We start from the raw sequence: 26,174 nt of genomic DNA, 5'->3' as shown, positions 1-26,174 counted from the left end.
TGGACTGTTTTTGTCCTATTAGATTGATTCTGTTCACTTCAGCATCCTTTCTCAAACTCATTATTTCAGTGATATTTCATACATACTTCTAGGCATACATACATACTCAACATTATAAGCAGCGGTACCCAACCCCCAGTCCGTGGACCAGCACTGGGCCATGGCATGCCAGAAACTGGTCAATGCAAACAAGCAAAGCCCCATCTGCAAGATGCAGGCAGTACATGAAACCATATGCCCTCTGGTCCACAGAAAAACTGGTGCTCAAAAGGTTGGGGATCTCTGTTATACAGGAAAGGTAAAAAAAAAAAAGGTAAGCCAAAAAAATCCTAACTAAATCTAGGTAGCATGAACACTATTCACTATACATTTTGGCTCTTGTAAGCCATTCTTGCTTCCACACACCATTTCATGTAATATGTTTAATCTTTAAACTTTGAAGTCATCTCTCCCTTTTTCAGGCTTTCATCAGCTTTGTCTAACTACAACTTTCTCATTCTTCTCTTCCTTTTGACCCATTCATTCTTCCTTGATATATTTGATTTACAATTTATTTCTCATTTATTCTTCCTCAACTATTTCCCTCAAACTATCTCAATATACCTATGTAGTAACTCACTTTTGTGTTCAGGCTACATTCATTTGGTACCCGTTCATTCTTGATCTACCACACATATTTCTTGACTAATGTATTCTCATGGCTGTCAACTTACTTTTATATTTCTTTTGACACATTCAGTTCTCATTCCATATAACAAAGTGGTAGAAACACGTTTTTATTCTAGAGACCTTAGACCTCTCTGAACTTGGTTCTTTGCTTGCAGACATTTTATTATCCAATCAGGTAGCATTATCAGAGTGATGTCACAAACACTTCAGAAAGCATGCAAATGGGAGAAATTTGCTTATAGACAAAACTCTATCAAGGAACAACTATTCTTTCTGCATGAATGCCTATCACAGAATGTCCTTCCCAGCAGTATCAGATACAAAATTCCAATAAACTATGCACTTGGATGGAAAAAATGATCAACGAAGCAGGTGAAAAATGATATGACTATTTTGGGTGCCCACTTCAGATTAAATATCAGCAACTGTTGCATTGTTGACAATACCTAGTTGGATAATGAAATGTCTGGAAGAAAACAATTAAACTCAGAGAGTTCCAAGGATCCCACAAATAAATGTTAACCTTCATATATTCCCTTCTAAAGGACACATTCTTAAACCTAGCTAATTTTGCTTCTTTCAATAAACATGCATTTCTTGTCACAGGTCAAAAATTTCCTACTTCTTGCCTACGATTTTCCACATCTTAAAATTTCTCTATCCATTCCTCTGTCTTTAATAAACATTCTAGGAAAGAAACACAAATTCATTTACCTGCTTTTTTATTTTTATTTTTTTTGCCATTTGTGTATATATATCATCCACATTATGTCAAATCATTTTATGTCTGATAACTAGTCTTTGATATACTAATTTCTAAATACATAGTCTGTTTCATAAAGCAATCTATCTAATATTTGTTAGGCAGCAAGTCTTAGTAAATAACATAATAATTATCTACATCAAGAGAGCTATTGCATTTGGGTCCCCATGTAATGCACTTCTAATATAAATGTTTCATAAAAAATAAATACTTCTGTAAAGAGCTGGTGCTGATTGCTATTAATATCAGGATACTCAAGCAACCTCTATTTTATCCCTGTTATCACCGGGATAATCAATAAAATTGTGGGAAAATGAGGCAGGTCAATAATTTATGTCTTCATAACATAAATTACTTCTAGGCCTTTACCCTTAATATTCTCCAGACATAGAGAGTTCAGCTTCCCAAATTCTCTAGCTAGTGTGGCTGTTGCTATGAAATTCTGGGAACTGAAATTCATGAATCTTGATAGAGATCACTAGAGAGAGCTGATAGAGTCAATCTTCCTACTTTTCTTCCTTTCAGCATTTGGGAAGGTTGGTCATATGTCAGAAAACAATGGAAGGAAAGAGGTTAGGCCCTCATTCCTCTTTTTTAAAATACAACTTGGCTTAACAATTTTTACCTGACACCATAGTGAAAACTGAATGATAATTTGACATTTTAATCACTTCTAACTTTTCCTTTAAATAAGGATATACAGGAACAGGACATTTTTCACATTTATACAAGCAAAAACAGTTTTTCTCTAAATCAGTAGAAAATATATCACAGTGCACAGAACACTGTGCTTGTAAACTGTTCTGTATCACCTCATTTACATAATTGAATAGTTGCTATATGTTTCCTTTATTAATAATGACCATTATTCTCTTCAGACAGGACATTCTTAAAGCATATGACTAATGATTTAAAAATGAGTGCTTTGGAGTTATGCTCTTTCTTAGCTATCCTGAATACATATTTAGTGAGTTAGGACTCAGTGAAGCTCAAGACCATGTTTCCACTGAACTCTCTATACAAGCAATGAATGCATTAATACTGAATTATAGAAGAAGATATAAACTTTTATGTTTCATGTTTCAGAAATGGTTTTCTCAATCATATATATAATTATGATAGTCTTAATAAAATATCTATCTTCACTTCAGCTTCAAATGGGAAGCAGCAATACTCATTTTGAGAGTTCCTCCAAAGCATTAAATACATAAGGATATACTGATGCTACTAATGAGATGATGATGTAATTTTCCACAATTACAAATTGGATCAAGTTTTACTCACACTTAAAATAAATATATTGAAATAAGACTTAGTTGATTTCAATAATTCCACAATTAACTAATCATTGTCTTATGCTACAGGACTATTATTATTATAGGGAGGGGGAAGGAATATAGAAAAGAATGTTTTGTATATACCACACTTGATCTCTTTTAGAAAAGACAAGATACACCTAACAACCTTCCCAAATGCTGAAAGGAAGAAAACTTGGAAGAATTTCATTACATTTTGAGATTTGGGGTATGCAAAACCTTCTACTCAACAAATGTTGTATTGCTTCAATGGAAGGGGACTTCTTATCCTTTCAGAAAGCAACCACAGTTGTCAACTTTCTCCCACATTATTATTGCAACATCTCTCCAGGAAGCTGCATAAAATCACATCCTTAATGTGGTTTTACCTATGCTGATGTGTTCATCCTATCTAACAATAGAACTCTACAGTCTATTTAATAGGACTGGTGCTTAGAACATTTTATGTTGCAATTAGCTATTTAAGCATTATTTCTGGAGCAATGCAGGTTTCTGTTTTATAACTGAATGCCACAATCAGGCTGAAAAGGAACATCAGCTGGTGAGGAGGGAAAAATTTCTGAAAGTAGTGATGCAAATCCCTTTCTCACATTGATTAACTGCACTTGTCAGATCCTAAGGAGAAGGAGAACATATCTGAATAATTCCAATTGCTCATAAATAACTTGACAGATGTGCTCCGTGATGTTTACCAATGTTTAACCCACAGATCCTGGAAGAAAAATCTTTTAGCAATCTGTAAAAAGTACAATTTTCATAACTAAACATATACTCTCCTTGGTATCAGATGTGAAGATGTTGCTGAGATGGAATACATTAACAAAACTGGTATTATGGAACTAATGTGGACTCAGCAAAGAGTCTGCTTCAGAGCACAAATATTAAGCTGTGCTATGCATTTGTTCTGCTGGTAATTTATCCATGTTCACTCTTGTCAGTACACACTTTAAATGAGGCTTGCATAAATTATTTTATCTTTTTGGTGTACCTTATATTAATTTGTTCTACAGACCCACACTTTCTCTTTCTTTAGTCATTCTACTTTCACTTTATTTTCTTTCTTTATTTCTTTTTCTGTGTTGAGTTTTCCATCAAATAACCCACCCTTGATTCTTCCAGAAAAGAGTCTGTCCCAGATTCAAAGCCTCTCATTCTCTTCATATCCATTACTTATTCTCTCAGTGAACTGTAATATGCAATTATTGTTAGCCTAGGGATTCAATGTTCATATGCAGCCAGATAACTTAGATAATATAAATCCATTTTTTCTGGCATACATTTTAGACCTTTCACAATTAATATTATATCTTCACTTTTCCTGATACAGTCATCAACTTAATTCCAGAACACAAAACCACTTTTTCTTAATTTCCACAGTTACATAGCATTTATATTGCTATGAGCTGCACTGGCTTCCAGTTGCCTTCCGAGTGAAATTCAAGGTGCTAGTGATGACATACAAAGCCCTACATGGCATGGGTCCGGATTACCTACGGGAGCACCTACTGCCAGCGTCAACACCCCTCCGTCCTGTGCGCTCCCACAGAGAAGGCCTCCTCAGGGTGCCACCGGTCAGAGAATGCCGGCTGGTGGCCCCCAGGGGGAGAGCATTCTCAGTGGGTGCGCCAACCCTCTGGAACTGCTTGCCTACCGAAATCCGGATGGCCCCCGACCTTCGCACCTTCCGGCGCGACTTAAAAACCTACCTGTTCCAGCAGTCCGGCCTGGCCTGATAGCTCTTGGGGTTTCATTTGTTTTTTACTATTGTTTAACTGTATACTTACCTTGCTCTGTACACCGCCCCGAGTCCCTCGGGAGAAGGGCGGTATATAAAAACAAATAAATAAATAAATAAAATAAATAAATATTATTCTTTTATTTTCTTGCTTAATTTCCTTGTGTCCCTTACCATTTATATTTTTCACATTCCAGGCTAACATTTGCTATATGTTATGATTACCTCCAGAAAGCTGACTTCTGCCACCAATCATGACTTTGGTCTACTTTCAAATTATTATTATTATTTTTAAAAAGATAGGAAAGGTGTACACTAGTTTATCATGTTTGATCATATTTGTACCATATGTAGCATTCCCTGCCAATGGCAGTTCCAAGCAGTCTTGCCACATTTTGGCCACAAGTTCAACCAAAGCCAGTTTTATTCCCAGCATGCTCACATTATTCTATGTAAGTTAGATTTTCTACTCTAGATCCCCTTTAAACCAATAAATGAGAATATTTGTTGAAATGAGGGTTGAAATGGTGCTCTCTGGGCTTGGCTGTTTTCTTGCAGATGTTTCATTACCCAAACTACCAAACTAGCACAGATGATGTTACCTAATTTGGGTAATGATCTGTCTGCAAGAAACCATGCAAGCTCAGAGAGCATCTAGAACCCAGCAGACCCATTATAAGCCAACGTAGTATTATATGCAGTCATCAGCTTGGAAGTATAAGTAATGGGCTGACATACACTTGGGATTATTTACTAAGAATAGTTTCTAGTTATTAAGAATAATGAACAGCTGCTAATGAAAATAATAGCCTTGATTGTCATTGTCCCAGTAACTTCTAGTAAGACCCCTCCCAAATAATACATAAAGTTGTTATGTGCTTGATCATGATATATTACCCATAATTATGGACATCATGGGCAGTATTTATTTATTTATTTATTCGGTTTATATATCGCCCTACTCCCAAAGGACTCAGGGCGGTTTACAAGGCAAAATTTAAAAACAATACAATAAAATTAAATTAAATTAAGTCTAGCCCCAAAAAATTAAAATCACAATTTAAAAACATTAAAACCCCTCAGTCCAGACCAGATAGCTCAAAGAGCCAGGTTTTTAGGTCCCGGCAAAATGAACGAAGGTCAGGGGCAGTCCGGCGTTCCGTTGGCAGTTGATTCCATAGGGCAGGCGCGCTCACGCTGATGATACCCAACTTTTTTCTCCACCCCAAAGCAACCCAGCGATGCCCTTGCCATGATGTCCCATTGCCTGGAGGCGGTCCAGGTCTGGATGGGGAGAAACAGCTTCGTCTAAATCCTGCCAAGACTGAGTGGCTGTGCATATCGGCATCTCGGGTTAACCAGACTATTCCACCTCTAACAATGGGGGGTGAGGTATTACCCCCTGTTGATAGGGCTCGCAACTTGGGCGTCCTCCTGGATTCACGGCTCAATTTTGAAGATCATATAGGAGCCGTGACCAGGGGGGATTTTGCCCAGGTTCGCCTGGTGCGCCAGTTGCGACCCTATCTGGACCGAGATGCCCTATGCACAGTCACTCATGCGCTCGTGACCTCCCATTTAGACTACTGCAATGCTCTCTACATGGGGCTGCCCTTGAGGACCACTCGGAGGCTTCAGCTGGTGCAGAATGCGGCCGCGCGAGTTGTGATGGGGGTTTCCCGATACTCCCATGTAACACCTCTACTCTGCGAGCTGCATTGGCTTCCGGTTGCCCTCCGGGTGAGATTCAAGGTGCTGGTGATGACCTATAAAGCCCTTAATGGCTTGGGTCCGGGATATTTGAGGGAACACCTGCTGCTAGCATCAAGTTCCCTTTGTCCAGTGCGCTCACACAGGGAGGGTCTTCTCAGGGTGCTGCCAGTAAAAGATTGCCGGCGGATAACACCCAGGGGGATGGCCTTCTCTGTGGGTGTGCCTGCCCTCTGGAACCAGCTGCCTGTGGAGCTTAGGACTGCCCTTGACCTTTGTTCATTCTGCCGGGACCTGAAGACCTGGCTCTTTGAGCTCTCCGGCCCAGGCTGAGAATTTTTAACTGGGGTTTTTATTTTTAGGGATAATTTAAACTTTTTAAATTGTTTTTTAACTTTTGTATTTTGTATTGGTTTGGTTTTTAAATACCCTGTAAACCACCCTGAGTCCTTCGGGAAAGGGCGGTATATAAATCTAATAAAATAAAAATAAATAAATAAATAACTGGAAGCCAATGCAGCTTGCGGAGAAGAGGTGTTACATGGGAGTATCGGGAGACTCCCATCACAACTCGCGCGGCTGCATTCTGCACCAGCTGAACCCTCCGAGTGGTCCTCAGGGGCAGCCCCATGTAGAGAGCATTGCAGTAGTCTAGCCAAGAGGTCATGAGCGCATGGGTGACTGTGCGTAGGGTATCTTGGTCCAGATAGGGCCGTAACTGGCGCACCAGGCGAACCTGGGCAAAAGCCCCCCTGGCCACGGCTCCTATATGAATGGGAAAACATAAAAATATTGTTTCAGAATTGCCAACATAATATTCATTTGGTCATTAGTTTAGGATTTTTCTTCTAAGACTAGAATGGAGGAATGATATCAAAGACAGTTAAATTTTGTATGAGTGATTATTGCCAAAAAAATAAATCTAAAATATGCTTTCCCCTCTGTGCTTTGGTCTTGTTAGACATGCTGCTATGTTATGAGTAGGTAATGGCTAAGAGTAGGAAAGTTGGAGGAGACAGAGGGGCTAATTCTGGCTGCACAAGATCAGGCTTTAAGAACAAATGCATACAAAACCAGAATTAAGAAGACAGCAAATGCAGCCTCTACCAAGAAGCTGAAGAAACTACCTAATTAGCTGCTGCAAGAAGATTGCAAGACTGACTACAAAAAATGAATGACAAAGTAGCAGCAATGGTGCATTGGAAAATCTGCAAGAAACAGCATTTTTCTATAATAATTGGTGGCAAACAGAAATGGACAAAGAAAAAAGAAAATTAAGAGGCATCAAAAGACAGAATGGAGCTTGGCAGAGAAAAAGACAAGAGGCCAGAGCAGCGAACAATGGAAGTGAATGCAACAATTAAGTATAAGATCCCAATAGGAAGAGAGGGAAAACCCCAGTAGAGAATAAAAATAAATACAGGACAGAAAATAAAAGATAAATAAATAGGCAAATAATAAGGACAAGAGTGGAACATTAGAAATCAAGGAAGAATAGTACTGATAAAGAGACAAATCTTAACAAGGCAAATTTTAAATAATAAGGTAGGGAGAAATTGAAGCTGAAAAACTTTAAAAATAGAGGGAAGAAAAGGATAAATAAAACTAACATAATGGTAAGAAGGTTAAATAAATAACAATGTAGAACAGGGTGTCAAACTGCCGGCCCCCGGGCCAGACACATCACATGGAAGCAGCATCTACCCCATTGCCGGCAATGGCAAAGTAGTCACGCAATATCACATGACATCGCAAGTTTGACATGTCTGATGTAGAAAAATGAGCACAAGCAGGCAGAAAAAAGTATAGGGGGAAAAATAGGCATAATTACCTAGAACAGAGAAAGTAGAAACAAGGCTAGTAAAGCACATCCACCCACCAAAAAAGAGGGATTTTCAAACAACAAACTCATGGAACAGGCAACTGATACTATTGTGGTATGCAATACCTGTTCCATGTATGTGCTTATGCCCAAAGAATACCCAAATTATACATGCATTAAATGTAAACTCTGTGAACTATTAGACAAAAAAGTAAGGGATTTAGAAGTAACTCTAGCTAAATTCCAACCTATGCAAGAAGACTATACCCAAACCGAACTAAATAAAGAACAAATAACTCCCAGAGGATTTGACCTTACTAAGAAACCCTTGGAGGAAGAAAAATGGAGGTATGTCACACATAGAAGAAAAGACAAAAATCAAAGAAAGAAGCAGCATAGATCTAATAAATCCTTACTGCCCAATCTAACCCAACCAGAAGCAGCCCCATTAAAACTGAGCAATTGATTTCTCCCCCTAGATGGAAATACACAGACCCACAACCTCTTTTCCAAAAAAAACAAAACATGCAGACACCTAGCAAAGAAAAAACACCAAATATCCCTTAAAAAGTCACATCTACAAACATACCTGAGATAAACAGAAAAGCACCCAGACTGCACCCCCCCAAAAAAAAGAAAGGTGAGTATTGGTAATAGGAGATTCTAATCTCAAAGGAACAGAACCAGCCATCTGCAGACCAGACATACAATCTAGGGAGGTTTGTGGTTTCCCTGGAGCAAGAATCAAAGATGTGGCTGAAAACCTAACTAAAATAATTAGGCCCACAGATTACTACCCTTTTCTCCTCCTTCACATTGGGATGAATGACACAACAAAGAACCTGAGTACAACATTGAGAGATTATAAACAACTAGGTGATAAAGTTAAGAAGCTAGGAGCACAAGTAGTGTTCTCATCAGTATTCCCAACGAAAGGCCAACACCCATTGAAGGGAAAAAAAAGAATTCTAAAAATAAACCACTGGCTAAAGGGTTGGTGTTGCCAAGAAAACTTTGTTTTCCTGGACCATGGACTGCATTTCCTACCTGAAGGACTCTTGGGAAAGGATGGGCTGCACCTCACGAAAACCAGGAAATATGTACTCGGAAAAAGACTGGCCCAACTCATCAGAAGGGCTTTAAACTAAAATTGAGGGGAAAGGGTGACCAATCTTTAGAATCACTAGAACACAAAACCAGTCATAAATCTCAAGAAAACAAATCAAACAATGAGGTAGGGAGTGATGAGAAAAAAAGAAAAACTCAAACAATTAGGAGATGCAGGAGACATACCCATGGACAAAAATACAGTAAAGCTTGGGGAACAAAAAGGGTGAATTAGAAGCAATAGTATAAGAGGGCAGGTATGACATAGTTGGCATTACAGAATGGTTGCAGGAATTGGGTATGGATGGTCTAGAGAAAAGAAGGACTAGGGGTAATATGATAGCAGTATTCCAGTATATGAGGGGCTGCCATAAAGAAGAGGGGGTCAAATTATTCTCCAAAGCACCAAAGGGCAGGACAAGAAACAATGGTTGGAAACTGACCAAAGAGAGAAGCAACTTGGAATTAAGGAGAAATTTCCTAACAGTAAGGACAATTAACCAGTGGAACAGCTTGCCTTCAGAAATCATGGGTGCTCCATCACTGGAGGTTTTTAAGATGAGTATAGACAGTCACTTGTCTGAAATGGTATAGGTTCTCCTGCTTGAGCAGGGAGCTGGACTAGAAAAGATTTGTTTGTTTTTGGTTTAATGTGATTTGAGTTTAATGTGATTTTGTATGTTTATATCCTCAATGTTCTCACAATCTACTAAAAATCAAAACATGAGTTTAGGTTAATTTGGCAAGGTTACTCATTGACAAATGCATGCTAACACCTAGGAAACAATGCACTGTCTTCAAAACTGATCATTTTATGGTCTGTTTTACTGTTTTACTAAACTGATTGCACTGCAGTTTCTTAAAGCTTATTCCTTTCTTCATTTTCAAGATTTGGAAAATGTTTGACCCCATCTAGTCATCTCATTGCCATTCTCTTGGGTTTCTCTAAATTAATTGAAGTTTGGAGAGACAGTGAGCAAATTCTTTGGATTTCATAGTATGGAAATTATTTGGTCCTGGCTATTTAATGGATTTTTTTTTTCTTGTCTTTCCACCTCCTGTTTGTGTCAGGTTCCCCAATCAAACTTGGCAGAAGCTACCTGATTGCTACTTAAGAATCTTCATTGGAAACTAGAATTAAGCTACTTTAAACAGTTGATTGTCAACATGAGAATGTATTGCCCTCTATAATTTAAATCAGCATGTCTTTTTTCTACCTTTCACATTTTATAATACAGGGCTTGATAACCATTGTTCTGATTCTGGAGCAGTAGTGTGATGGCTCTCCCTTTTCCTGCTGTGGAGGGCAATCAAGCTGTCATGCTCAAACTTGGCAGGAGCTACCCAGACAGCTAGATAAGAATCTTTAGTGCACACTTTATTAGAATTACCGTAAGCTCCTTTAAGCAGTTGACTGTCCTCTCTCAACATGACAACACTATCTGGCTTTATAAGTTTTATAAAGCAACTTAAACCTGGTGCTTCTTTTGGCCATATCTATGTTTTAATGGACACCTGACTTTGTGCTTCTCAAGCTTGATTCCAGGGAATGATTGGGGAATTTCAGTTCTCATTATTACTCGTTAATATGTGTCCTTTATGATTTTCAGACTATCAGTAAGCTTCCTGTATGGTTTCTTTTGCTGACTTTCACTTTTTTCACATTGTAATTCTTTGTGATTGAATCATTCATATTACGTTCTTTTTATGAAATTCTACTTATTATTTTTCAGACTATATCAAAATAATCTCTAGTGAAGCTCAGTAAATGATAATTGTATTCAGCTTTGTTTCCTTAAAATCAATTTCTCCATATTTACTTTCTCTCAACATTTCAAGATACACAGAAATAGTAGTTGTGTTCTGCACTAATTTTTCTTAATGAGACAGTGGAAATTTTTGGCAGATAAAAAGCCTACCTTTAATGGTGCAGTGTTGAGGTTTTCAGTTCCCTTAAGCCTAATATTTCCTACTTGACTTTTTTCTCAATTTCAGAGAAGAAATTCAGATACTATAAACTGCCAATCCTCTATGTTAAGGCTGTTGCTTAGATTTCAGTTTGAAAACTATTTTTGTTGTCCAGAAACCCTGACCATCATAAAAAAAATATTGAGAAGAATATCTGCTTGATTGGTCTTTCATTTAAAAGTCATAAAATAAAATGAAACACACTTGTGTTGGTCTCTTGGATTTTGAGAAACTTTTTTTATAGAGTTTATTGGTTTTCTATTTTTACAAATCACAGGTGCTTAGTAAACAACATGTTGTCTGGGTTCATTTTTACTTAACAATACATATTAAAATTATTCTGTGTCTTCTTTTTCTTTGTTCTTCAATATCGGTCTGTCAGTTTATACACATTCTGACATTTTCTTAATCCCTTCTTCTTCAAGTGAGGTGTCTTCACTTTTCAAACACTAAACAAATGTAATTCTTTCTGCTATTAATACATATAACATATACACAACATTAAATATATGGTTCTTCACCATATTTCTCTAATATTATATCTACTAACAATAGTTCTAGATTACAACATCTTTTCTATCCAGTTCATATCTCAATTTTATTTGCAATTAAAGTCATCTTATTAAGCCAATACCTTGTTTTCCATTCTTATTTCCATTTTGTTTTCCCCTCAGTGTTCAAACTATCTTTATAAATTATGATTTTCTCAATAGTAATTACATTAAGGTGAGTAAAAGCTTCCCTTATTAAGAGTTATCCTGTTATTTTCATGTTTCCCATCTCATAGAAAAGTACACCATCCTAAGTATAAATCCTATATTTCTAAGTATGATTATCTTTTTAGTATCTAAAGGTTATCTGTTTCTAGCCATATTCAGACACTTGTTTGATAATATAGGGCCCCAACTAATAGCTCAAGTCCTCTATTTTCTTTAATCTAACTCTAGCTTTCTTCCTTTGCCAAATAGGTTTCCAAATCTGAGCATTTAAATCGTCGAAGAGTTTTCCTTCTGTTTTTATGGGTACTCTTTGTAGTGGAGGAGGCCATTTAAATAAGATATTTCTGAGGAGGAGTTCTACTCAATCATATTCATTGAAAAGCTCCAACTTCCTTCCTTCCTCAGCTTCTCTTCTCTTTTCTTCTTTCCCAGTTTCTAACACTTCTTCTGGAGGCTCTATGATTTGTTCTATTCAGTCTTCTTCCTTATCTTCAAGTATATTCTGAAATCTTGAGGGATGTTCTGTCTTTTCCATTTCCAATATTATCTCTAAGTCTTCAGTATTTTTCTTTGTCTGTGCCAGTCTGTTGTTTCCTTCCTTTATATCCTCTGTCTTTGAATCAGTTTCTTCTAGTTTATCTTCTGTTTTCTGGGTTCCTTGTTCATTCTTTATAGTCATTTTCTGGGGATTCCCTAGCTTTGATTGTAAGTTAAGAACTTGATCATTTATCTTGTTCAGATTATCTTTAGTCTCTTCATGGTTTCTTCTTGAGTCTCCTTTATGTGACTCAATTGCCTCTTGAATTGATGGCAATATAAATTGCATTTCCTTCTGGAAGTTATTAGTTCTTTGTCTCTGCTGTACCAGATTGGAGGCTTCAAAAGTGGATATTTGGGGTGGTTTTTTTTAGCAGTTTTAGTTAAGTGTGGAGCACTCATTTTTGTTCCCTCCCTCTATTTGTATTTCCCAAGTGCTAGTCTTGTTTAAAGGTAAGGTAAAGGTTCCCCCGCACATGTGTGCTAGTCGTTTCCAACTCTGGGGGCCAGTGCTCATCTCCGTATCAAAGCTGAAGAGCCAGCACTTGTCCGAGGACGTCTCTGTGGTCATGTGGCTGGCATGACTAGACGCCAAAGGTGCACGGAATGCTGTTACCTTCCCACAGTAGTGGTCCCTATTTTTACGTGCTTTCGAACTGCTAGGTTGGCAGAAGCTGGGACAAGTAACAGGCACTCACTCTGTTACGCGGCACTCGGGATTCGACCCGCCATACTGCCAACCTTCTGATTGACAAGCTCAGCGTCCTAGCCCACTGAGCCACCGCATGAGCTTAAATGGACTCCAGAAGATGGTAGATGACAGGAAGGCCTGGAGGAACGTTGTCCATAGGGTCGCGATGGGTCGGACACGACTTCACAGTTAACAACAACAGTCTTGTTTAACAGGACCAATCTTATAATCAATACAATAATATATAATTTAAATATAGATTTCAGTTTAAAATCATCTCATATAATTCTTACAGTCTTTGTATATAGCATTTGTAATCCAATAAATTCCAAAATATATGTCCACCATCAACAAGGGATGTTTTGTCACAACTCTTCTGTCCAGAAATAGAAAAAATCAGTCAACCAGTATTTGTAATCCACAATGTCCAACCACCTTGCAGTCAATCCCTTAGTCTCCCCCCAGTAAAAGCTAACCGAGAGCCAGAAAGTCAAAAGTTAAAGTTCAGTCAATGTTTGTAATGGAAGATAGTCAGCAAGTTTCAAAACAGTTATATCTTCCACCAAGCAAATAATAGCCCAAAAATTTTTTTCCCAGCTGTTCTCTGCTAAACTATATGCTTGACTGGAGATCAAAGAAGCTAGGTTTTTATCTGCATTTGGGCGTTATGCCAAATCCATTCTAGACACAACAATCTTAATGCTGTATCTCTAGGCCACCACTAGATGTCCTCAGATATCCATTTTCCAACACTTAAACAATCATTTCCTCTTTAAAGTTTCTTGAATTTCAACCCAATATTCTTTCCAAAGAAAAAATCCTTAACAGTTTTCTCAATTCTACAGTTTGTCAAAGTACTGTCTTTGTAGTACTTCCACTTTGGTATTATATTCTTCTTTAGTTTTGTCTCCCCCCAAAAAAAATTCATCCACCACTTTTATTTCTCTGGAAGAGTGGGGCAAAAATCCCCTTCCTTCTGACGCTTGGGGATTTCTTGCTTTATGGAAGTTTGTCTTATCCATGGAGTCTAGTATTGAAGTAGTAGAGAAAGAATTAATATCTTCACACAGTTCCACACACATTGTTTAAAATGCTGGTAATGCTGGTGCTTTCTTTGTTTGGTTGTTGATGGTTAAGGCTAGGCACAGAGATGCAGCTAGCCTTTCCCCTGCTGGTTTGGAGGGCTTTCCTCAGATCAAATGGATCAACCACCATCTTTCCATGATCTATGAGGGTCCCTTCCTTCTTTGTCTCTCCAGGGTGACTTTAGGCCCATTTAGATTCCCCTGGCAGGGGGAAATCAGCCAAGGGGAGTAGAGGCCCATTTGTCTTTGGTTGGAATGCCATGATGCAAACCGGAAGTCCTGATTTTGAGAAACTCTTACAAACATGGCTATGCATGCCTTCCATATTGCTCAAGAAAAATGCAATTGCTAATTTTAAAAAATAACAAGGTTTCAAGATCTCATATCTGGCTCTTTGGAGTCTCTTTCAATTATGCAAAGATATATTGACTTCTTGTAAAAAGATCTAACTATCATAATTTGATTCCTATTGTTCAGGACTGGGAGAATTAGGCTGGATTATATTTCTATTTGATTATTTGTTGGGAACTTTTAATGCGAAAAGGAGATTTTTGGGTGTCCATACTTCATTTATTAGATGGGTAATTTTGAAAAAAAAATGACCATAATGCAGCCTTTAAAGGGATTATAAATATCTACTAATTTTAAAGATTCTAAAACAAAGTGAAATTATCATTTTTGTATGCTTTTTGTTACAATGTAGACTTTCAATTCTTCAAAATCATGAGTTGTGCTGGAAAAATATTTCAAAATATTTCAAATCATGTTAGTTAGATTTTTTTTTTACAAAGAGGCTATATCTTTGTATGACTGAAACAGCCTAAGAAGATACAGCAGTTTCAAAAATTCTGAAATAATTATATTTTAACTCTGATATTCCTGAAAGGGAATAGTACCCTTTCTCACTTTTTAAAATCTACCACTCTGATTTCAATGGGCTACTGTGAGTATTTGCAGCTGAGAAAACTTAATTATTTAATAGTCTTCAAAACATCAGCTTAAAATATACATTCATATATTACTTTTTCTGTAGTGCAGCTTCAGAAATAAAATAAAATAGAATAAAATGATGAGATGGGGAAAATAGTGAACAATGAGAACAATAATAAAAATAAGATGATAGATTATCATAAAAAGAAAATACTTGTTTTTGAACTTTAAATATATCAGCTGAAAAATATGATGACCTTCATAAAGACACACACAAACACTACATAGTGAAGCTGTGGAGCAGAAAGTAAATATTGCTGAAATAATAATGGAGACCATGCATTGCTCAGGGGTCAATTGTTGGACTATTGGTGTTCTCTGAACTTGACATTTTCTATAGAGATGTTTCATTACCTTCCTTTCCATCAAACTGATTATGTTATTGAGGAAGGCAATGAAACAACTGCATGGAAAATACTAAATTCAAAGAAGGCAAAAACCAAATTAAATCCCATTGTAGATATTCCTGTTGCTATATTTCATAGTATGTAGGAAGAAAAAAAATCCCTGCATAATGATGGAGAGGAAGGGACAATAGGGAGATAAACTTTTAGTGAAGAATTTCTTCAATTTTTGATTTCCTAGAAGCTCTTACTCAATATAGTACATGTTTATTTTGGAAATCCACTTATTTACTGAAGTGGTAGTCAAGAGGTGTGTGATAAAATCTGTTTCACTGTATCTCTATGCTCTGCAATCTCATTTTATTTTGAATACTTTGATTAAATCCCTGAAGAATTTAATGAAGAAATAATAAGGAAACTGCTAGGTAAGAGTCCTGGATAATTTTTCTTTCTCCTTGGGAAATTCTGAAAAAAAAATGCTTACTCAGTTTTTCTTCCCTTAATCCTCATTTAAAAATTCAAAAACTGTTTCTGCCTAGCTCCTTTTCATACATTTGACAACCTTGGCTGGTATTCATTAATATGCAGAAATATATATTTTGTGAACTATTGAACAGATAAGGCATGATAAGAGTTGGGTGGAACGGTAAATAAAACTAAACCAAAGAAATAAAAGGAATTTAATGAAAATTTAGATTTTAATTTACATTTGTACAATAAATAAATACCATTATTTTTCAATGAATGTGTCTTTTTTCTCCTCTATTTTAGTTCATTCTTAGTTACAGAAACAACCTGAATGACTTTAGGCCACTCATTCAATCTCAGCCCACCATCCCTCATAGGGCAGTTGTTGTGAAGAAATATAGGAGGAAGGAACACAATGTACACTGCCTTAGCATCAGAAAGACAGGGAATACATCTAAAAACCAAATATCTCACATTAAAATTCTAAGCTGTGGTAAATAACCTTTGGAGTGGCTGTGTAGCCACTACTAAAGCCTTCAAGGGCTGATGCAGCCTTGGAACTTCACATTATGTACCTGTATCTTAGAGGCCTACAATAATGTGGAAAATATGAATATCAAAATTATGGAGATAACAGACATCTTACAGTATACTTTCAAGGTTCCGAAGAATCTTGACAAACTGGAAAACTGAGAAGGAAGCAGCAAGAATAATTCCTTCAGGGAGAAATGTAAACTCCAAAAGTTTGGATTTGGGCAGAAAAATCAAAGACATGAGCATTAGATGGTAGAACATATACTGCAGCAATGCATGAGGGAAAAAAAATCTGCATCTTGGTGGAGCAAAAATTCAACAAGAGAGCAATGAAATGCAGCTGCAGATTTAAAAAAAAATGGAATCCTAAGCTGTGTAGATAGAAGTATTATTATTATTATTATTATTATTATTATTATTATTGTTGTTGTTGTTGTTGTTGTTGTTGTTGTTATTGTTATTATTATTTGGATTTATATACCGCCCCTCTCCCGAAGGACTCGGGGTGGTGTACAGGACAATTAAAACACTATATACAACACATAATATACAAAAATTAAAATAAATTAAACCATAAAATAAATTAAACAATAAAAAACGTTCTAAAACGTAAAATTTAAAATCTAAAATCCCAGTCCCTCAGTCCAGGCCAGCAAGTTCAAATAGCCAAGTCTTCAGGTCGCGGCGGAAAGAGCGAAGGTCGGGAGCCATCTGGAGCTCAACAGGGAGCTGATTCCAGAGGGCAGGCGCGCCCACAGAGAATGCTCTCCCCCTGGGGGCCGCCAGTCAACATTCCCTGACTGACGGCACCCTGAGGAGGCCCTCTCTGTGGGAGCGCACAGGACGATGGGAAGTTAATGCCGGCAAAAGGTACTCCCGTAAATAATCCGGACCCATGCCATTTAGGGCTTTATAGGTCATCACCAGCACCTTGAATAATATTATAATATTAAGGGTAAGAGAAGTTCATAATTATTCTTTGTTCTGTATTGGTTATACCACATCTGGAATGTTACATCCAATTCTGAGTGCCATATATCAAGGAATGGTAAAAGTAAAAAAAAAAGAGAAAGAATTGCATGCAATGGATATATTTAATCTGAAGACTGTGGGGAAACATGGCATCCTTCTTCAACTATCTAAAGGGTTATCATGTATGAAATGGGATAGATTTGTTCAGTGTTGTTCTAAAAGGACAGGCAACAATAGACTTCAAGGACAAAAATGTGGATTTTGAAATGTCCTAATGGTAACAATTGTTCATCAATTAAACAGACTTTCTCAGAAGATGATAGATTCTTCTTTTCTGGAGATGCTGAATTTCCATCTGTCAGAGATGATATTAGTGGATTTCGGCAGGATTTTGGACTAGATTAACTTTAAACTCTTTTCCAATCCTTATTTCTATGATTTTATAAAAGGGAGCCTGAGGCAGACACAAATGAACTTGAGACCACATTTACTAGGTGGCCTTTTCCTCCCACACTGAAATATGTTGTCTGTCCTTGAATTGAATATGCTACCAGTATTCTGGATTTCAAGATACACATTAAGAGCTTCCCTTCCCTTATATTGTATTTACTCTTCATCTTCCTGCTTAAATGCCGAAGCAAACTTAGGCATTTTCATGTTACCTGAAAACAAAGGTTGCAATCCCTTGGTTGCTATTCTTAGTCCTGGACAAAGAACAAAGTATCTTCTATTGCCTCCTTAGCTATATTTTTTCCATTGGTTTAATAATGGCAAAGTTCTCACAGTGTGCAAATTTTCACTTCATTTTCTCATCCACTTCTTAATTTTAATGCCCCCTCCCTTCTAACTATTTCATTTTGCACATAGAGACAATAACACTGTGGCATATTGTGAAAGCCCTGACTACATAGCCAAAAGGCTGCTTATGCTTGTAGCTGCAGGAAATAAAATTGATGTGGCAGTAACAGTGTCACTGGAATGTTCTAAAGTGTCACTCTCAAAGACAGACAGTGCAGAAAATGGCTTTGAGTGCTCAAGATCAATTCCCTCTCTCCTCATATCAGCATTTTTCTGAGAACAAACTAGATATGGTTTCCTGCTGCTGCCACTCTTTAACATGGAGAAATGGCTGCTTGTTCCTTTTTCATAATCATTTATGTTGCAAAAATACAATCTTTACAAGGTAGGCAAAAATTATACTTGGTATAAAAAGTGAAAATTACTTATTAGCTAGAAGCACTATCTCTTCCCCTGTTTCCTTCCCCTATCATCTCCAACAAAAGTTGTTTACTCCATCCACCTGTCAAAGCACAAGCTACATCTATTTCACAACATGTAGCTGATCTGTTTACTCTGCTCATGAATTTGTAGTACTGAAATGACAAGGGACCTTACTCTGAACTGGGATAGTCAGTCAAAGTTGGGGGAATACTTAATTTTCTCCCTATCATTTCTGAATTCCCCACTATGCGTGGAGCTTCATACTGAAAAAAGTGCATTTATATATATATATATATATATATATATATATATATATATATATATGTATGTATGTATGTATGTATGTATGTATGTATGTATATATATATATATATATATGTGTGTGTGTGTGTGTGTGTGTGTGTGTGTGTGTGTGTGTTTTCGTAGATTCTCGCGGGTGTCTGTATGTGTAGATCTAGAGTCTCGGGTTTCTTCCCACGTTCCTTTCATCTTCAGAAAGTTGTGGCGACGTTTCGACGAAATCCCATCGGTCATCATCAGGCCAGAGTGTTCCTCCTGCTGCTTCCAGGAGCAATGCGTGGTCTGGCTGTTCCTTTCCTTCCAACTGCCGGTGGGGCTGTGTTCTGAGTCAGAACACAGCCCCACCGGCAGTTGGAAGGAAAGGAACAGCCAGACCACGCATTGGTCCTGGAAGCAGCAGGAGGAACACTCCGGCCTGATGATGACGGATGGGATTTCATCGAAACGTCGCCACAACTTTCTGAAGATGAAAGGAACGCAGGAAGAAACCCGAGACTCTAGATCTACATATATATATATATATATATATATATATATATATATATATATATATATATATATATGTATATGTATATATATATGTGTATATATATATATGTGTATATATATATATATATGTATATGTGTATATATATGTATATATATATATATATATATGTGTGTGTGTGTATATATATATATATATATATATATATATATATATATATATATATATATATAAATGAAGTTGCTTGTGAAGTATTTTTCAAAAATGAAGAAAATGTGAAATACTCATGAATGCAAAACAGTGTTTTAGTACTTATTGTTGGCATTTTGTTACCGCATGTCTACTGTGCCTTTTATCTGGAAATTCAAAATAGAGTGCATAGAGGTCTCCCCTCATTTTATCCTCACAATAAAAACGTAATTAAGTAGGTCAAGAATAAAGAGAATGAGTACTTTGTGTCACCCAGGATACTTGATGATGGAATGGAAGTTTGAATCTAGAGGTTTTTGCATTTAAATGCAGGAGAAGGGTCTACATCAGGCGTTCCAGTGATATGAAAAAAACTCAGACTGTCATAGAAAAGAGAAGTACTCTCAGTGTCCTGAAGGAGAAAAGACATGTGCGGATGATTGGTGACTCATTTCTCAAAGGAACATAATCAGCAATCTGAAGACTTATCAAGGAAAGTATGTTGTTTTCCAGGTGCAAAGATCAAAAACATGACAAAGACAGTTTACTCAACTAATCAAGCCCATTGATTATTTTCTCTTTCACTTCTTTCATGTATGGAGAATCAATATAACAAAAAACAATTTGAAAAAAAAACAAACAAACCCAAAGGGACTATGAGAAACTAGTGTCCGGCTCCAAAAATCAAGAGATGCAGAGTTATTTCTAAACAGATGAATTTATTGTTCCTCCCCTATACACAGAAATCTTGCCACATTAAAGCAATTACTTGCATTGTTAAAGTTATACAATGAGAACTTTCACAATGGAGCTATCTTCACTCTTTTTTCCCAACCAAATTATCTAAATTTCACTTTTTCTTGATCCTCTTGGATGCAGTCCCTCCCTCCTGAGAATCCAGACTACATTCCAACATCAATAGGCAGGAAGGTAAAAGGTTTAGGAGCACAGGTGGTATTTTTATCCATGTTTCTGATGGAAGGTCAACAGGCAATGAGAAACAGAGGATTTCAGAGGTAAACCATTGGTTCAAGGAATGGTGCCATCAAGAAAACTTTGGATCATGGTCTACACCAGAGGTCCCCAACCTTTGGGGCATCAGGAACTAGTTACATGGAAAAAGGTTTTTCCATGGACCGGAGGGGATGTGATTTTGTCTGCTGCTTGCATCCTGTGGATAGGGCTTTGCTTGTTTGTGTGGACTGGTTACTGGTATGCCACAGCCAAGTAATGGTCCACAGACCAGGGTTTGGGGACTCCTGGTCTACACTTCTTACGTGATGAGCTATTGCCAAGAGATATGCTCCACCTCACAAGGATTGGGAATAATATGTTTGGAAGACATTTCATTTGGTCATTCAAACAGCTTTAAACTCTGTCTGGACGGGGAGAGAGGGCAATTTCTAGACCCAAACCCAAAGCATAAGCATGTAGATAATTAATTTGACAATGAAGAAGGAAATAGTGAGAAAGAAGGGGCACTCAGGCATGCAAAAGGAGACACAGCAAGCAAACACAAAATCAGCCATAAAGAGCTCAGATGAACATTAATGTTCAAAGTATGGGGGATAAATGGGGAGAATTTGAAGTCCTATTACATGAAGGCAGGTATGATATTGTTAGTATTAATGAAACTTGGTGATTTGGAACCTATGATTGGAATATACTACTAAAAGAATATAATTTGTTCAAAAGAAACAAACTCAACAAAAGAGAAAGAGTTATGTTTTGTGAAAAGAATTACTACACTTGTGTAGAAATATATAATGTCAAGGATGAAAGCTTTTGTATATGTATTTGAGTAAATATTTAGGGGGAAAGAAATGACATTACTATAAGTGTATACTACTGGCAAGCCAAACACACAAAGGAAATAGAATAGTTTTATTTTTACTAATGAGTTAGCTGAGATACTCAGGAATAATAATACTCCATAGGACTAACGGAGGACTAACTACCCTGATATCAACTGGAAAACAAACTCTGCAGCAAGTGGGGGATTGTACAGTTTCCTGACATGCATAAATAACAACTTGATCATTGAAAATTTGGAGAATGGAACTAACATTGCAGCTAAATTAGACTTGATACTTACTAATAAGGATGAAGTGGTTGATGCAATGAAAGTTACAGTGACTATGTCACTAAGATTCACAGGCAAGGATAACTGAACAAAGTCAGACAAATGTTCTAACTTTTAAGAGAATTTATTTCAGCATATTGCTGAAACAGTCTGGGGCCTCATTTTACCTACCTCAAAAGGATTGAAGACTGAGTCAACCTTGAACGGGTCAGGATTGAACTCCTGACAATGAGCAGAGTCAGACTGCAATCCTGCATTATCTAAACTGAGCCATCGGGCTCTTATTAGATATTATATTATGGTGATAAGGGTAGGAAAACATTGTTATTTCTCTATCTTTGTTGTGTCTGCTGATTGCTGCCAGTGGGCTTGTTTAGGCAACCCTAGCCTTCTTGGGAAATATTATTTTCAATGATGTGCTTTTTTGTTTTGTTTTAGGTAAGATAGCTGTATTAATTCCTTCAGCTCAGGCTTTTTTGTTAGGATTTTTACTTTAATGTTTAGAACAGGGGTGTCAAACTCAATTTCACTGAGGGCCGCATCAGCATTGCGGTTGCCCTCAGGGGGCCGGGTGCGTATGGCCTGGGTGGGCGTGGCCTGCTGGGTGGGCGTGGCCAGCTCTACATCGTTTGCATCAAGGGTGCCTATGGGGGCCTGGGCAGGAGTGGGACAGATCTGAGGGTCTCTGGCAGGAGGAGGGTCTCTGGGCCAGGGCCAAGGCAGTGGGGGCTGTTCCCTCACTGTTTCCAGGATGGCTTCGCGGGCCGCATGAAACCACTTCGTGGGCCGGATCCGGCCCCCGGGCCTTGTGTTTGACATGTCTGGTTTAGAATATTGTGCTTTCATATATGGATATGTGGCTGATTTATTTTGATACACAATCTTTGGGGAGGGGAGATTGAAATATGGAATGGAGGATATCCATGCCCAGTGGGTCAAAAGTTGCTCACCATTGTAGAAATTTAATTCTTAAATACGCTCTGAATAGGAGAGGCTTTTTATGCAGTGAAGAGAATTATCATGTCTTCACTCTTTCCTTTTCTAGCACTTTCATCAGGCTTGTAAAGTTATCTGAAGGTGGCTGAAGAAATTTAGAGTTATAGCAAGTGGTGTCTGGATTCACATATTTTTAAAATGCCTAATCAGTGAGTGGCTGAGCATATTAGAGATGCCATTTTAGGGCTGCAAAAAGCAGGATGACCATTAGACAATAACAGAGGCAGAGAAAATATTAGATATTTGCTGCTCCTGTTCATACTTGGGGCTTTGCAGACTAGATATAGTATGCTTAGATTATTCATCACTTCCTAGCATAATAATAGATACTTTAATAACACTATAACAGCACACTGGCTGAGGAATTCTGGGAGTTGAAGTCCACAAGTCATAAAAGGGCCAGGTTTGAAGACCCCTGCACTATAAGATGTAACCATTGGTGGGGCAGGGCAGAAATATAGTCAGTTTCTACCCCCAAGCTTTTGTCAAGCTTTCGATGCAATAGGTTGAAACAACCTCTCTGACCCTCAAGTAAACATAAATTGCCCCTCTGTCAGTCTCTTGGTTTGCAAAATGGATTCAATCAGCTTTATTTGAGGAGGAGTAATCAAGCACAAGATGCCTTTTGCTCATCAATAATCATGCAAATTTGTACATCACATGGCCAAACCTTCAAGTACAACATCTGAAAAATGAAGATTGCATTCCTAGTAAGAGCTGACTTTTTTTAAAGGCCATGTTTCTTTTTTCTGTAAGTGGAAATAGATTGTATATTATGAAGCAATGTCTTTCATTAATTGCACTATTAATGTCACCCTGCAGGAGTCCTCCACTAAAAAGAACGCTGCTGGATTTCTCAGAGAGCTACTTCTGAAGCTGCTCTTTGGAACTGTAATGTGATGGGGAAAGTAATTGCTGTTTCTGCCAGCATATGTATCACTGTAAAAGAGAAAAAAAGTATGTAAATTATCTAAAATGTTTTTTTTAAACCATATTAATTCTCAGAACATGAATCTTCAGTTCACAGGTAGATTGGCTTCTTTGGAGTAGATACAGGAAGGATTTTGTTGAAGGAGCCTCTAGAAGCCCATTGTTAAATTATTGGAGCCTATTAGAGCTACTTATTAAAAAAAAAAGGACAGCAAGTTGGGAGGGCAAATTAGAGACCCATAAGAAGGTGAATTCAATCCTGATTGCCACATTCATCTTTCTCAACTAATTCTGCTCTAAGATGCTCAAAGAAGAGCAATAACAATGATTGGTGGGCTGGAGGCTAAAACATACAAATATGTAATGGAGTATGTCTAGTCTAATGGAGTATGTCTAGTCTAATGGAGTATGTCTAGTCTAATGACTGGGTGACATAATAGCAATGTGCCAATATTTGAGGGGCTCCTACAAATGTGAGAAGGTCAATCTATTTTTTAAAGCACCAAAAGGCAAGACAAGAAATAACGGATGGAAACTAACCAAGGAGAGAAGCAACCTAGAGGTAAGGAAAAAAAATCCTAATAGGGAAAGCAATCAACCAATGGAACAACTTGCCTTCAGAAGTTGTAGGTGCTCCATCACTGGAGGCTTTCAAAAAGAGACTGGACAACCATTTGCCTGAAGTGGTATAGGGTCTCTTGTTTGAGCAGGGGGTTGGACTAGAAGACCTCCAAGGTCCCTTCTAACTCTACTATTCTATGTTCTAAGTCACCTTATAGGGGAGATAGATGGCATAACAAACAAACAAACAAATAAACAAATTCACTTTCAGGAAGAAAAAAGCAAGAGAAAAAAAAAGATATATTTTCTGGATTACCAAGTTCAGACCTTTTGTTCTTTTCCCCTTACTGGCTATGACCCTTAACAAACTGGCAATGCCCCAAGAAGACTAGCATCTATTTGTCAGAACTAGTTGGGCTAGAGCAGGGGTGTCAAACTGCTGGCCCACAGGCCAGATGTGTCACGCAGAAGCCACATCTACCCCATTGCCAGCAATGGCAAAACAGTCCCAATACGTTGTGTGATGTCAAAGGACATCGTGAGTTTGACATGTCTGGGCTAGAGAGCTACCTCTCCAAGCTAATACTTGAACTAGTAGGGACTCTTAATTGGGGCTCACTTATTAATCTGTATTTTTACTAGCCTTGGATGAGGCCTGGATGAAGTGTGCTCAGCTTGGATGAAACCTGAAGAGAGCTTGAGCAGAGCTGGAGAGAGCTCAACTCTTAAAGTGATTTTAAAATTTGCCTTACAAAGAGTAAACAACACTATAATGAGCTCACACCCTCACCTTTTACAGTTCTCCAACAGTATCATTTTGAGATTGAAGGAAGGAAGAAATAGTTGTGTAAAAATTGGGATGAATGCAAGGAAGGAAGGAAGGAAGGAAGGAAGGAAGGAAGGAAGAAAGAAAGAAAGAAAGAAAGGAAGGAAGGAAGGAAGGAAGGAAGGAAGGAAGGAAGGAAGGAAGGAAGGAAGGAAAAGAAATAGCCACACCAGGATTTAAATCTTTTTTGTTATTTTATTTTCCAGCTAATATTCAAAATTCCTTGGTTCTTGTGATTGATTTTTATTGTATATTTAATCATATTGTTGTCTCAGATTAACATGAATGAAAGATAAATTCCTGGATCATTTTGAACATAATCCCTAAATAAAACCTTTGTAAATAGAATGCATAGTTTGTAATGATTAAAATTAATGGTTAAAATCAGAATGAGGACCAGATGCAAATTCAAGTCTGGTTTCAGTCACGGAAGCACACTGGATAATTTGGGAGCAGTTTTTAAATTTCACTCCATCCCACCTCAGGAAAGTCTGGAGGACAATGTGTCAAAGAAAGGAAGGGCACAATTTGAATGAATAAATATATGGATAAATGCATGTAGATCTTATGTTATTCATCTTAAAGGAGTAATGTTTCACCCCCCCCACCCCCAGACCTGCTGAGAATGGATTTAGCAGAGCTTAAAACTGAATACACACACTGAGATAGGGAGAAGGCATGGTAGGTTTATATACTGCAGAATACCCCATAAGCAGCATGCTGTAGTAATTAGGGCATTTCTTTGACTAAGTTTCAAATGTTAAACAGAACAAGGTGAGGTGTTGTGGGATGGAAGGAGAGCAAAGGTTTAATTACATTTAAAAAGTGAAGATCAATGGCTTGTATGTTAGTAGCTTCATGTTATTGTTTATGTAACGTGGGAGTGTCAGATGTAATAAGAAAGTAACAAACATCGTTAAGTTTAATTTCTCTGATAATTCCTTTTCCAATATGCACCTAAAACATTGTCAGTTGCTTCCATAATAACTGCTATTTTTATGGGAAAGAGAAACATTATGTTTCTTTTGGCAAACTCTGTTGTACTCTCTTTGTACTGAGTAATCCATCGAACACTTCTCTAAGCTTGTTGGATCTATCTTTCCTAAAATGTAAGGAACATGTTCAACTTGGAGATGAAAGTTGCTACCACT

Source organism: Vipera ursinii (genome assembly GCF_947247035.1).
Source record: "Vipera ursinii genome assembly, chromosome: 1".
In the NCBI taxonomy this organism is placed as follows: Eukaryota; Metazoa; Chordata; class Lepidosauria; order Squamata; family Viperidae; genus Vipera; species Vipera ursinii.
This window is presented reverse-complemented; position numbering follows the sequence as displayed.